Source organism: Centroberyx affinis, unplaced genomic scaffold (genome assembly GCF_046629955.1).
Source record: "Centroberyx affinis isolate AG114_WGS23_722 - 3 ecotype Tasmania unplaced genomic scaffold, CSIRO-AGI_Caff_v1 ptg006557l_1, whole genome shotgun sequence".
NCBI lineage: Eukaryota > Metazoa > Chordata > Actinopteri > Beryciformes > Berycidae > Centroberyx > Centroberyx affinis.
In genome coordinates this window covers 52,501-62,500 of record NW_027283319.1, presented here as the reverse complement: position 1 = coordinate 62,500, position 10,000 = coordinate 52,501, and the positions used below count along the sequence as shown (strand labels likewise).

At 43.1% G+C, this 10,000-nt stretch overlaps 1 pseudogene; it reads left to right on the top strand.

Annotated features, from left to right (window-relative positions):
• Positions 1–10,000, top strand: part of LOC139638792 (voltage-dependent L-type calcium channel subunit alpha-1F-like) — an 18,481-nt pseudogene that overhangs the window by 1,866 nt on the left and 6,615 nt on the right.

The following is a 10,000-nucleotide window of genomic DNA, read 5'->3' as shown; positions in this document are numbered from 1 at the left end:
CTCTCTCTCCAGCGTCAGTGTGTAGAATACGCTCTGAAGGCTCAGCCATTGAAGCTTTATATTCCCAAGAATCCGGTTCAGTACAAGTTCTGGTCCATCATCAACTCAACCGGCTTCGAATACGTCATGTTCGTCCTGATCCTCCTCAACACTGTGACGCTGGCTATACAGGTCCGCTGCGTGTGTGTGTGTGTGTGTGTGTGTGTGTGAAAGAGAGAGAGCGAGATGCAGTCTTTAAATACTACAGCATTTGCATACTTTAGTTTATTTCATTATTTCATTGATAGTTACATAAATCCATTTGGAAATATTAAGACTGTTTTTATGTATAATTGTCTGACTGTCTGTCTGTCTCTCTGTCTGTCTCTCTGTCTGTCTGACTGACTTTATATTTTATTATATTTCAGCACTATGAGCAGTCTAAAAACTTCAGCTACATCATGGACATTTTAAACATGGTGTTCACTGGACTCTTCACTGTGGAAATGCTTCTCAAACTGCTGGCTCTGCGGCTCAGGGTGAGAGACACACACTTGTTAATATAATCTTTATAATCTATCTAACCAATCCTCTATATTGATAGATTTATTGGTACAGTAGTTGTAGTTTTGATGCCGACTTTCAGACTGTTCTGTTTGACGTCCATGTGTTCATGAAATTCCACAGTGGGGTTTTAACAGCTTTCATGAAACTCACTCAACACTTAACCATGGAGAATTTAAATTCCAACAAGGTGAAACACCAATATTGCGGCTTTGTTTTTCCACGACAGCATTAATATCACTATATTTAATCTACAATTTAAGTATTGTTTTATTTCTGTGTAGATTATTTAGATCATTGTTGTCATTTTAAAAAGTAAGCTGTGACTCTGAATCTCCATCCTCTGTCCTTCCAGCACTACTTCGTCGACGCCTGGAACTCCTTCGATGCTCTGATCGTAGTCGGCAGCGTGGTCGACATCGTAGTCACTGAATTCAGCGTGAGTACTGAAGTAGTAGTAGTAGTAGTAGTAGTAGTTATAGCAGTTGTTATAGCAGTAACCGCAGTTATTGTCAGTAGTGAGGTTTGATGCTCTAATTAGTAGTAGGCAGTGTAGTCAACACTGTTTCAGTTCTGTCTAATACAACCATATGTAGGCTAAATGGAAGTAGCAGCAGTAGTAGTAGTTATAGTAGTATTAGTAGTAGCAGTAGTAGCAGCAGTAGTAATAGTAGTAGTAATACTAGCAGTAGTAGTTATAGTAGTATTAGTAGTAGCAGTAGTAGCAGCAGTAGTAATAGTAGTAGTAATACTAGCAGTAGTAGTAACAGTAGTAGTAGTTATAGTAGTATTAGTAGTAGTAGTCATAGCAGTAGTAGTAGTTATAGTAGTATTAGTAGTAGTAGTCGTAGCAGCAGTAGTAATAGTAGTAGTAATACTAGCAGTAGTAGTAACAGTAGTAGTAGTAGTAATAGTAGTAGCAGTAGTAGTAGTTATAGTAGTAGTAGTAGTAGTAGTAGCAGCAGGTCTCTCAGTCTGTTAATCTGTACACTTTACAACACTGCCATCTACTGTTCATATTACAGTACTGTGATACTGTGGCTCATTTAAATTAACATTTTCTGCCTGTTAATTTTCTTATCATCTGTCACACTAATACCAGAGAGCTGTGACCTCTGACCTTTCAGCTCATTATTAGTTGCTCGTAATGCTGGTGATCTAGGAACTGAAGCTTTTTCTACTGTTGACTACTGCTGTTACTACTCTGTTTCTCTCTCTCTGTCTGTCTGTCTGTCTGTCTGTCTCTCTCTCCTCCCTCCCTCCCTCTCTCTCTCTCTCTCTTTCTCTGTCTGTCTGTCTTTCTCTGTCTCTCTCTCTCTCTCTCTCTCCTCCCTCTCTCTCTCTCTCTTTCTCTCTCTCTCTCTGTCAATTCAATTCAGTTCAGCTTTATTAGCAGACTGTTAGGATACAGTGTTGCCAAAGCAGTCTGGACTCTATAGAGTCACACAGTGTGTCATGTTATACATTACAGAAACATAGAAAAGGAAATTTAAGATGCAGTATTATAGATTAATAAAATAGCAAGTCATAGCAACTAAATGGTTAAAAAAAATATATAAAAAATAATAAAAATCTCTCTCCCTGTCTCTCTCTCTCTCTCTCTCTCTCTCTCAGAGTGGGGAGGACAGCTCTCGTGTGTCGATCACCTTCTTCCGTCTGTTTCGTGTGATGCGATTGGTCAAGCTGCTGAGCAAAGGGGAGGGCATTCGCACCCTCCTCTGGACCTTCATCAAATCACTGCAGGTCAGAGGGGCGGGGCTAAGTGGAGGGGCGGGCTCATATTATGAATTATACACATGGAATTGAGAATAATAATTATAATTGGGTTATTGTGTGTCATTGTGTCCAAAAAAATCGGAATCCATTTTGAGCTAAAGTGAGTAAAGGCCAGTGGTGGAAGAAGTACTGAGATCTTTTACTTAACTAAAAGTAGCAATACAACAATGTAAAGATACTCCATTACAAGTAAAAGCCCTGCATTCAAAATCTTACTTTAGTAAAAGTACATAAGTGTTGGCAGCAAAATGTACTTAGAGTATCAAAGTAAACGTACTCATTATGCAAACTGTCCCCATTTAGAGTTATGTTTGTATTATTGGAATATTAATACTGATTTATTGACATACATGTACATGTAAGCAGCATTTTAAAGTTGTCAACGTGAAGCTAATCTTAACAATTTAGCTATACTTTTGGGTAGTCTAATCTATAACAATGCTATTTTATAGTTATTTTATAAAGATGATCAAATGTTTTAAATATAAAATATTGATCTGAAGTAGTAGGAGTAGAATTAAAAAGTAGCATAAAATGGAAATACTCAAGTAAAGTACAAGTACCTCAAAATTGTACTTTACAGTAATTGAGTAAATGTACTTAATTACTTTCCACCACTGGTAAAGGCTGAGTGTTGAGCTGTGTGAGGCTGTGTGGCTCTGCTGCCTTGCTCCTGGGCTCCTGGGCACAGCGGCAGTGTTGGGAATCTAACCGCCTCCTCTCCTCTCCCTGCAGGCTCTGCCCTATGTCGCTCTGCTCATCGCCATGATCTTCTTCATCTACGCTGTCATCGGCATGCAGGTGGGTCAGTACTGCAGTGATGCTGCAGAGGGCGCTGTGTGGCATCCATACACAGGGACAGGCCTTCTATACAAGTTACCAATACATCAATACATGTATCAATACCATATGTCAAAGCCTTTCAAATATCTGTGAAAGAAATTACAGTGGTAGTAGTAGTAGTTGTAGCGTTACTGGTAGTAGTAGCAGTATTGTAACTATGGACAGTACCAACAGTTATTATTGTTCTGACTTTTACTCAACTTTTGCCTTTTCTTGCTCTCTCTCTCTCTCTCTCTGTCTGTCTCTGTCTCTCACTCTCTCTTTCTCTGTCTTTCTCTCTCTTTTTCTCTGCCTGTCTCTGTCTCTCTCTCTCCGTCTCTCTCTCTCTCTGCCTGTCTCTGTCTCTCTCTCTCTGTCTCTCTCTCTCTGTCTCTCGCTCTCTCTCTGTCTCTCTCTCTCTCTCTGTCTCTGTCTCTGTCTCCGTCTCTCTCTCTCTCTCTCTCTCTCTCTCAGACCTTTGGGAAGATAGCGATGCAGGATTACACTCAGATCAACAGGAACAACAACTTCCAGACTTTCCCTCAGGCGGTGCTCCTCCTCTTCAGGTCAGCTCCTCCTCTGTTCTGCTCCTCTTCCTCCTCTTTCTTTGTCTGCTTCTCCTTCTCGTCATCCTCCTCCATCTCCTCCACTTCTTCTTTTGATAGTAAAAACAGACTCCTGTAATCTTCCTGTTCTGGTTTGTTGCTGGTCCAGCTTCAGACTTATTTGATTGGATGTGATTTTTTTGTCGCCCTGGTTGGGCGGTGTTCCCGGTGGCATACGGTCTTGGAGTCCACACCGGTGTTATTAGCCCCTCACCGGGAATACCGTTATTTTGTATTTTGTAAAATAAAAGCACAGATTCAGAGCTTCCATGTTCAAGTTAGGCTACAAAATGATAAATGGACATACTAACAACATACTGATCGCTAATATCTGATCACTAATATGACGAAAGTATGAGTTTAGGACGAATAGGATTAATTATTTGTTCTTACCTAGTGACAGTAATTTGCCTGATATCAGACAGAACTGTCAACTCGTTACACTCCATCTCCATCTTCAGTCTTCATTGCCTCCACTCTAACCGATTTCCGTGGGGGAGGGGGATTCGATTTTCCCTAACCAATCACTAGAGACCGACGTATCCGCCTGAATCTAACGTCATTTTAAGTCGACGCTGATGAGTAGCCATGACAACACCAGAGACGGTTCAGAAAGTATAGAGCATCTTTGACACGGAGCCAAGTAAAAACAAAGTACGACGACTTTTACTGGATTCAGAACAGCCTGGATAGCAGCGTCTATCTTGTCTATAGCGTCTCCATTGTTGTTATTACTCCTCCTTGGTTCCAGTGCACAGCTTGACAACAGCTTGACAACGGCGTTAGTCCCGCCCGTGGCGCCGATTGGCTAATCGTTAGTCCCCCCCGGCTCTCATAGGACCGATCATTTTTAAACCGAGGAACTGCTGTTTCATGTCACGATGCCAGACCAGAATCAGTCAACTGGTGGAGTGGGCGAAGTCAAAGGTCTGGACCCAGGCAAGACACTAATGTGTCCAGTACAATCCAATGGGAGCCTAAAGAAGGGCGATGTGCCAGAATCTGACCTGCACTCCCATTAACTCCTTGAGTGTTGAGCAGTGTTAAAAATCTCTGATTAAAAAGTGTTACCGTTGACAAATGCCGTTAACATGGAGTTTGGAGAGGAATTTTAAGTTTCACTTTCATTGTAGCGTCACTGACTTTGACAGCGCTCAGACCCTCTAGTGGCGACAGGCGGTATAACCGGTATGGCCGGTGTTGAGGAGGGAAACAACACCGGTGTCATAATGGCACCACCGTGACAACTCTATGCCCCGGCTGATAATTCAACCAGGAAATGTCTCATCACATGTGGTGTTCCACAGGGCTCCGTTCTTGGGCCTCTCCTTTTTGTCTTTATTTTTCCTCTCGTCTTTTTAGGCAACACAGTCTCATAAAATTTGGTGAAATGAGCACAAACTCTGAAACGCAGATTACGTGTTGTGGACAGGAATAATGTTTCAGAATACGTTCCTCCACCAGTGAAGGATTCTGGTCCAACAGCAGGAATTGGACTCGACATTTAAATGCTTAGCTGACAGTTAAGTTTAGCAGCTAAAACAGTTAGCTTCAGGTTAGCTTCAGGTTTTGCTCACGGTTCAATAAATGGAAACTTGTTGTCATGTGTTGGGAATTGAACCATCCATCCCCCCGACCCCCGACCCCCGACCTCCGACTTCCACACCCTGACTGTCCACCGTCAAACTACTTCCTGTTTCCTGTCCTGTCTCCTCCTGATCCTTTCTGCTGGGAAACCCGTTTCTACAACTTTTCGTCCACAGAGCAGCTTATTGTGCTCATATCACAAACTTTTGTTACAGTATCAATATTCACAGTTACGCTGATGATACCCAATTGTATATTTCTCTGTCACATGGTGACTTGGGTCAAATTAGCTGTGATTGACTGTCATGGCGGCGTTAATCTCTTAAGTCCCAGAGCTTCCTTCAGCTAAACAGAGACGAGACAATAATCTGTTCATGAAGGCAAGAAATCCAGGATCCCTGATGAGGCGCGGCAGGAGATCATGTTAGCCAGTCTGAGTTGGGTTATGGTTCGGTTATGTTCCGGTTATTTTAATGTTATTTCCTGTACCATATTGCAGGTGTGCTACAGGTGAAGCGTGGCAGGAGATCATGTTAGCCAGTCTGCCGGGGAAACGCTGCGACCCGGAGTCCGACTACGAGCCCGGAGAGGAGTTCAGCTGTGGAAGCAACTTCGCCATCGTCTACTTCATCAGCTTCTTCATGCTGTGTGCTTTCCTGGTCAGACACACACACACACACACACACACACACACACACACATGCATATGTATATACACACTCAAGTATCTCCCCCTCCTGACTGGTTTTCTCTCCCTCAGATCATCAATCTGTTTGTCGCTGTCATCATGGACAACTTTGACTATCTAACGCGTGATTGGTCGATTCTGGGGCCGCATCACCTGGACGAGTTTAAGAGGATCTGGTCCGAATACGACCCAGAAGCCAAGTATGACACACACACACACACACACCTATCTAAAAGCAGAATGTACAAAGTGATTAACAGAACGGCATAAAAACAAGAGTTGTAAAATATACAGGAAGCAGATAAACACAGAAAACTCATTCACAAGAAGAGAGGTTCAAAATCTAAACAAGTTCAACACAGCAGCCATGTTGTTCTCATGTTATCATATGGTCTGTTGTTCCTGGAGTCATACAGAAGACCTGCAGACAGCAGCTCTACTCTGTTCTCTCTTCTGTTGTGGTAGAGGTGAATAAAGCACCTGGCTGTGGCAGCTGTATTCTGTTCTGTTCTACTGTACTCTACTGTACTCTACTGTACTCTGCTGTCTTCTACTGTACTCTGCTGTCTTCTACTGTCTTCTACTGTCTCTGCTGTCTTCTACTGTACTCTGTTGTCTTCTACTGTCTTCTACTGTACTCTGCTGTCTTCTACTGTCTTCTACTGTACTCTGCTGTCTTCTACTGTCTTCTACTGTACTCTACTGTACTCTGCTGTCTTCTACTGTCTTCTACTGTACTCTACTGTACTCTGCTGTCTTCTGGTCTGTAGAGGGCGTATAAAGCATCTAGATGTTGTAGCTCTGCTGAGGAGGATCCAGCCTCCTCTGGGCTTCGGGAAGCTCTGTCCCCACAGAGTGGCCTGCAAGGTAAATACTATACTGTATAATATCTATATACTGTAGTTAATATGTAGTGGCCTGTAAGGTAATTACTACATACTGTGTATACTGTATGATATCTATATATGCTATAGTTAAAGGATAAGTCTGGGGTTTTTTAACATATCTCTTACCGTCAACAAATCCTATGAAAATAACAAAATCAGCAATGAATTTGTTTTGCCAACAAGTCTCATCCATGTAGCCGATGCCCAGTAAAGCCATAGAACTCCATTGTATTAAAAAACTATTAAAAACCCGTCACAGAGCCATGCTGCTGCTCTGCAGCATATTTCATCATCACCATGCACCGGGCCGGACCACTTTTTCCTCAAACAACTTAATAATCCGGCTGTAAACACGTTTTCCATCTCAGGAAAGTAGTTCCGTAGCACAGAAAATAGTCCCCGGTGTAATGAAGAATTTGTTCCCATTTGAATTTGATTTGGTAATAACTACAACAGCCTGACTTTTCATGGTAACAGTTAGCGATTTTTAAAATGTAAACTATGTCTTTGTGAGCTGTATTTAAAGGTTTTTAGCTTACAATTGGAGCCAATGACTTCCAGGTTGAAGGCTAAAAACGGAATGTGGGAAGTGGGAGAGTAACGGGACGAGAGAAAACGCATTGTTGATTTTGTTATTTTCATAGGATTTGTTGACGATAAGAAATGTGTTTAAAAACACCAGCTGAATCCTTTAAAAAAATGTCTGCACAGAATTGCCTGTAAGGTATATAAAATATAAAATATGAAATTATTTTATTTAACACAGTGATTCTTCAGAGAGTAACTGGATAATTAATAACTGAACAGCCTGATGGTATTGATAGGCCTAAGTGTTTTACCCCCCCCCCCTCAGAGGCTGGTAGCGATGAACATGCCTCTGAACGCTGATGGGACCGTGACCTTCAACGCCACGCTGTTCGCTCTGGTCCGCACCGCGCTCAAGATCAAGACTGATGGTAGGATAACAGCGGGGGTTGGCCGGGGGGGGGGGGTCGGTGCGGTGGGGGTCTGGACAGAAGCTGAGGCAGGCAGAGGTTTGCTGGGTCTCTGTCCTGCTCACACTTCAGCAGCAGGTCCAGGGATTCAAACCGACAGCCTTCTGCCTCTCTGAGTTACAGGCTGCCAGAGTTATGTGTTGTTATATTTTGTTGTTGTTGTTGTTTTGTTTGTGGTGTGTATGTGTTCTTGTTGTTGTCATCGTTAGCATCACTTCTCTCACCCCGCCCACTCTGTGTTGTTGCTAGGTAACCCGGAACAGGAGAACGAGGAGCTGCGGGTGATCATCAAGAAGATCTGGAAGAGAATGAAACCAAAACTACTGGATGAAGTAATACCTCCACATGAAGGTAGGAATACTACAAGTATTACTATCTACTACTACTACTACTACTACTACTGCTACTGCTACTGCTGCTACTACTAATACTACTACTACAAGTACTGCTGATGTTAAACATTTGGTCTGATTTGAGATGAGTTAATGAAGAAGACATGAACCTGCTTTCTTTTCTTTTCTTTCCTCCTCTCTCCTCCTCTCCTCCTCTCTTCCTCTCCTCTCCTCCTCTCTCCTCCTCTCCTCCTCGTCCTCCTCTCCTCTCCTCCTCTCCTCTCCTCTCCTCCTCCTGTAGAAGAGGAGGTGACAGTAGGAAAGTTTTATGCCACCTTCCTGATCCAGGATTACTTCAGGAAGTTCAGGAAGAGGAAAGAGAGAGGAGGATTCACCGAGACGGACGACACCAACCCCTCCGCCGTGCAGGTGTGTGTGAGTGTGTGTGTGTGTGTGTGTGTGTGCGCATCTAACTGTGTGTGTGTGTGTGTGTGTGTGTCTATGTGTGTATCTAACTGTGTGTGTGTGTGGTGTGTGTGTGTGTGTGTGTGTATCTAACTGTGTGTGTGTGTGTGTGCAGCTGTGTAAAGCGGGTCTGAAGACTCTGCAGGACCTGGGTCCAGAGATGCGTCTGGCTCTGAATCAGGACTTTGAGGAAGAGGATGAGGCCATGATGGAGGACGAAGGGCAGGAAGACGACGCTCCGTATAAGGTCGGTCCCACCGGTCCAACTACCACTCTGAGACTTATGCCTACCATACACTAGAAGACTTTGAAAAGACTTTGAAAAGACTTTTAAAAGACTAAAGTCTGACTCCCTCTCACATCCAGCTCACATCTAAAGACAGTGTGTCATAAGTCACTGAGTTTTTAGTCACAGACTATAAGATTTTGCAAAGACTGCCTACCATACACTAGAAGACTTTGAAAAGGACTACAACTACTATTCAGAGTTTCCAATAGATTGTAAACATGGACTGACTTGTGAACACCTCTACAAATCCCCCTCCTACATACACACACACACACTCACACACACACACACACACACACACACACACACACACACACACACGTATGTATGAGAGAAAGGGAGAGAGGGAGCACTGCAGCCAGATTTATATGATTGAAGCTAGCGATCTTCAGCTGAAACGTACGGTTAGCTCGCAGGCTAATAGCAAACATTACAGTAGCTAACGTTAGCTTGCAAGTAGCCCCGTTCGGGACAGTGGTTAGCTTGCTAGCTATAGCATATAGCATACTCACCGGGGATTTCGAGGGCTACAGCAATTTCTGTCCACTTTTTTTCCTTCGGAGAGAGCGCAGCTATCGGTTGTTGACAATGTTCACGTCATTGAACTTCACTATTTGCATGAGCCAAGACTAAAGACTTCAGATAATATCAAACATGTTTGATTTGATTGGAACGTCAAGACGACAAAAAGACTGACTTAAGACAGCTTGGACTGAGTTTTCTGACCACCAAACGATCGAGATGACGGAACAACAACTCCAGCAAAACTCTCATGATTTTATTCCCACATTGGAAATTTGTCTGCGACAGTGAAATCTCTTGACAAGTCGTTTGGTGTAAGGTCGCCATGAGACTCTGAGAATCTGAGACTCTGAGACACTGAGACTCGGAGACTCGGAGACTCTGAGACTGAGACTCTGAATCTCGGAGACTCTGCTGCGTCTTCACAGAATAAACTGTTAGGAGCCAGTTGATGATGTCACCACCTGTTGTACTCTATAGAAGGTGACA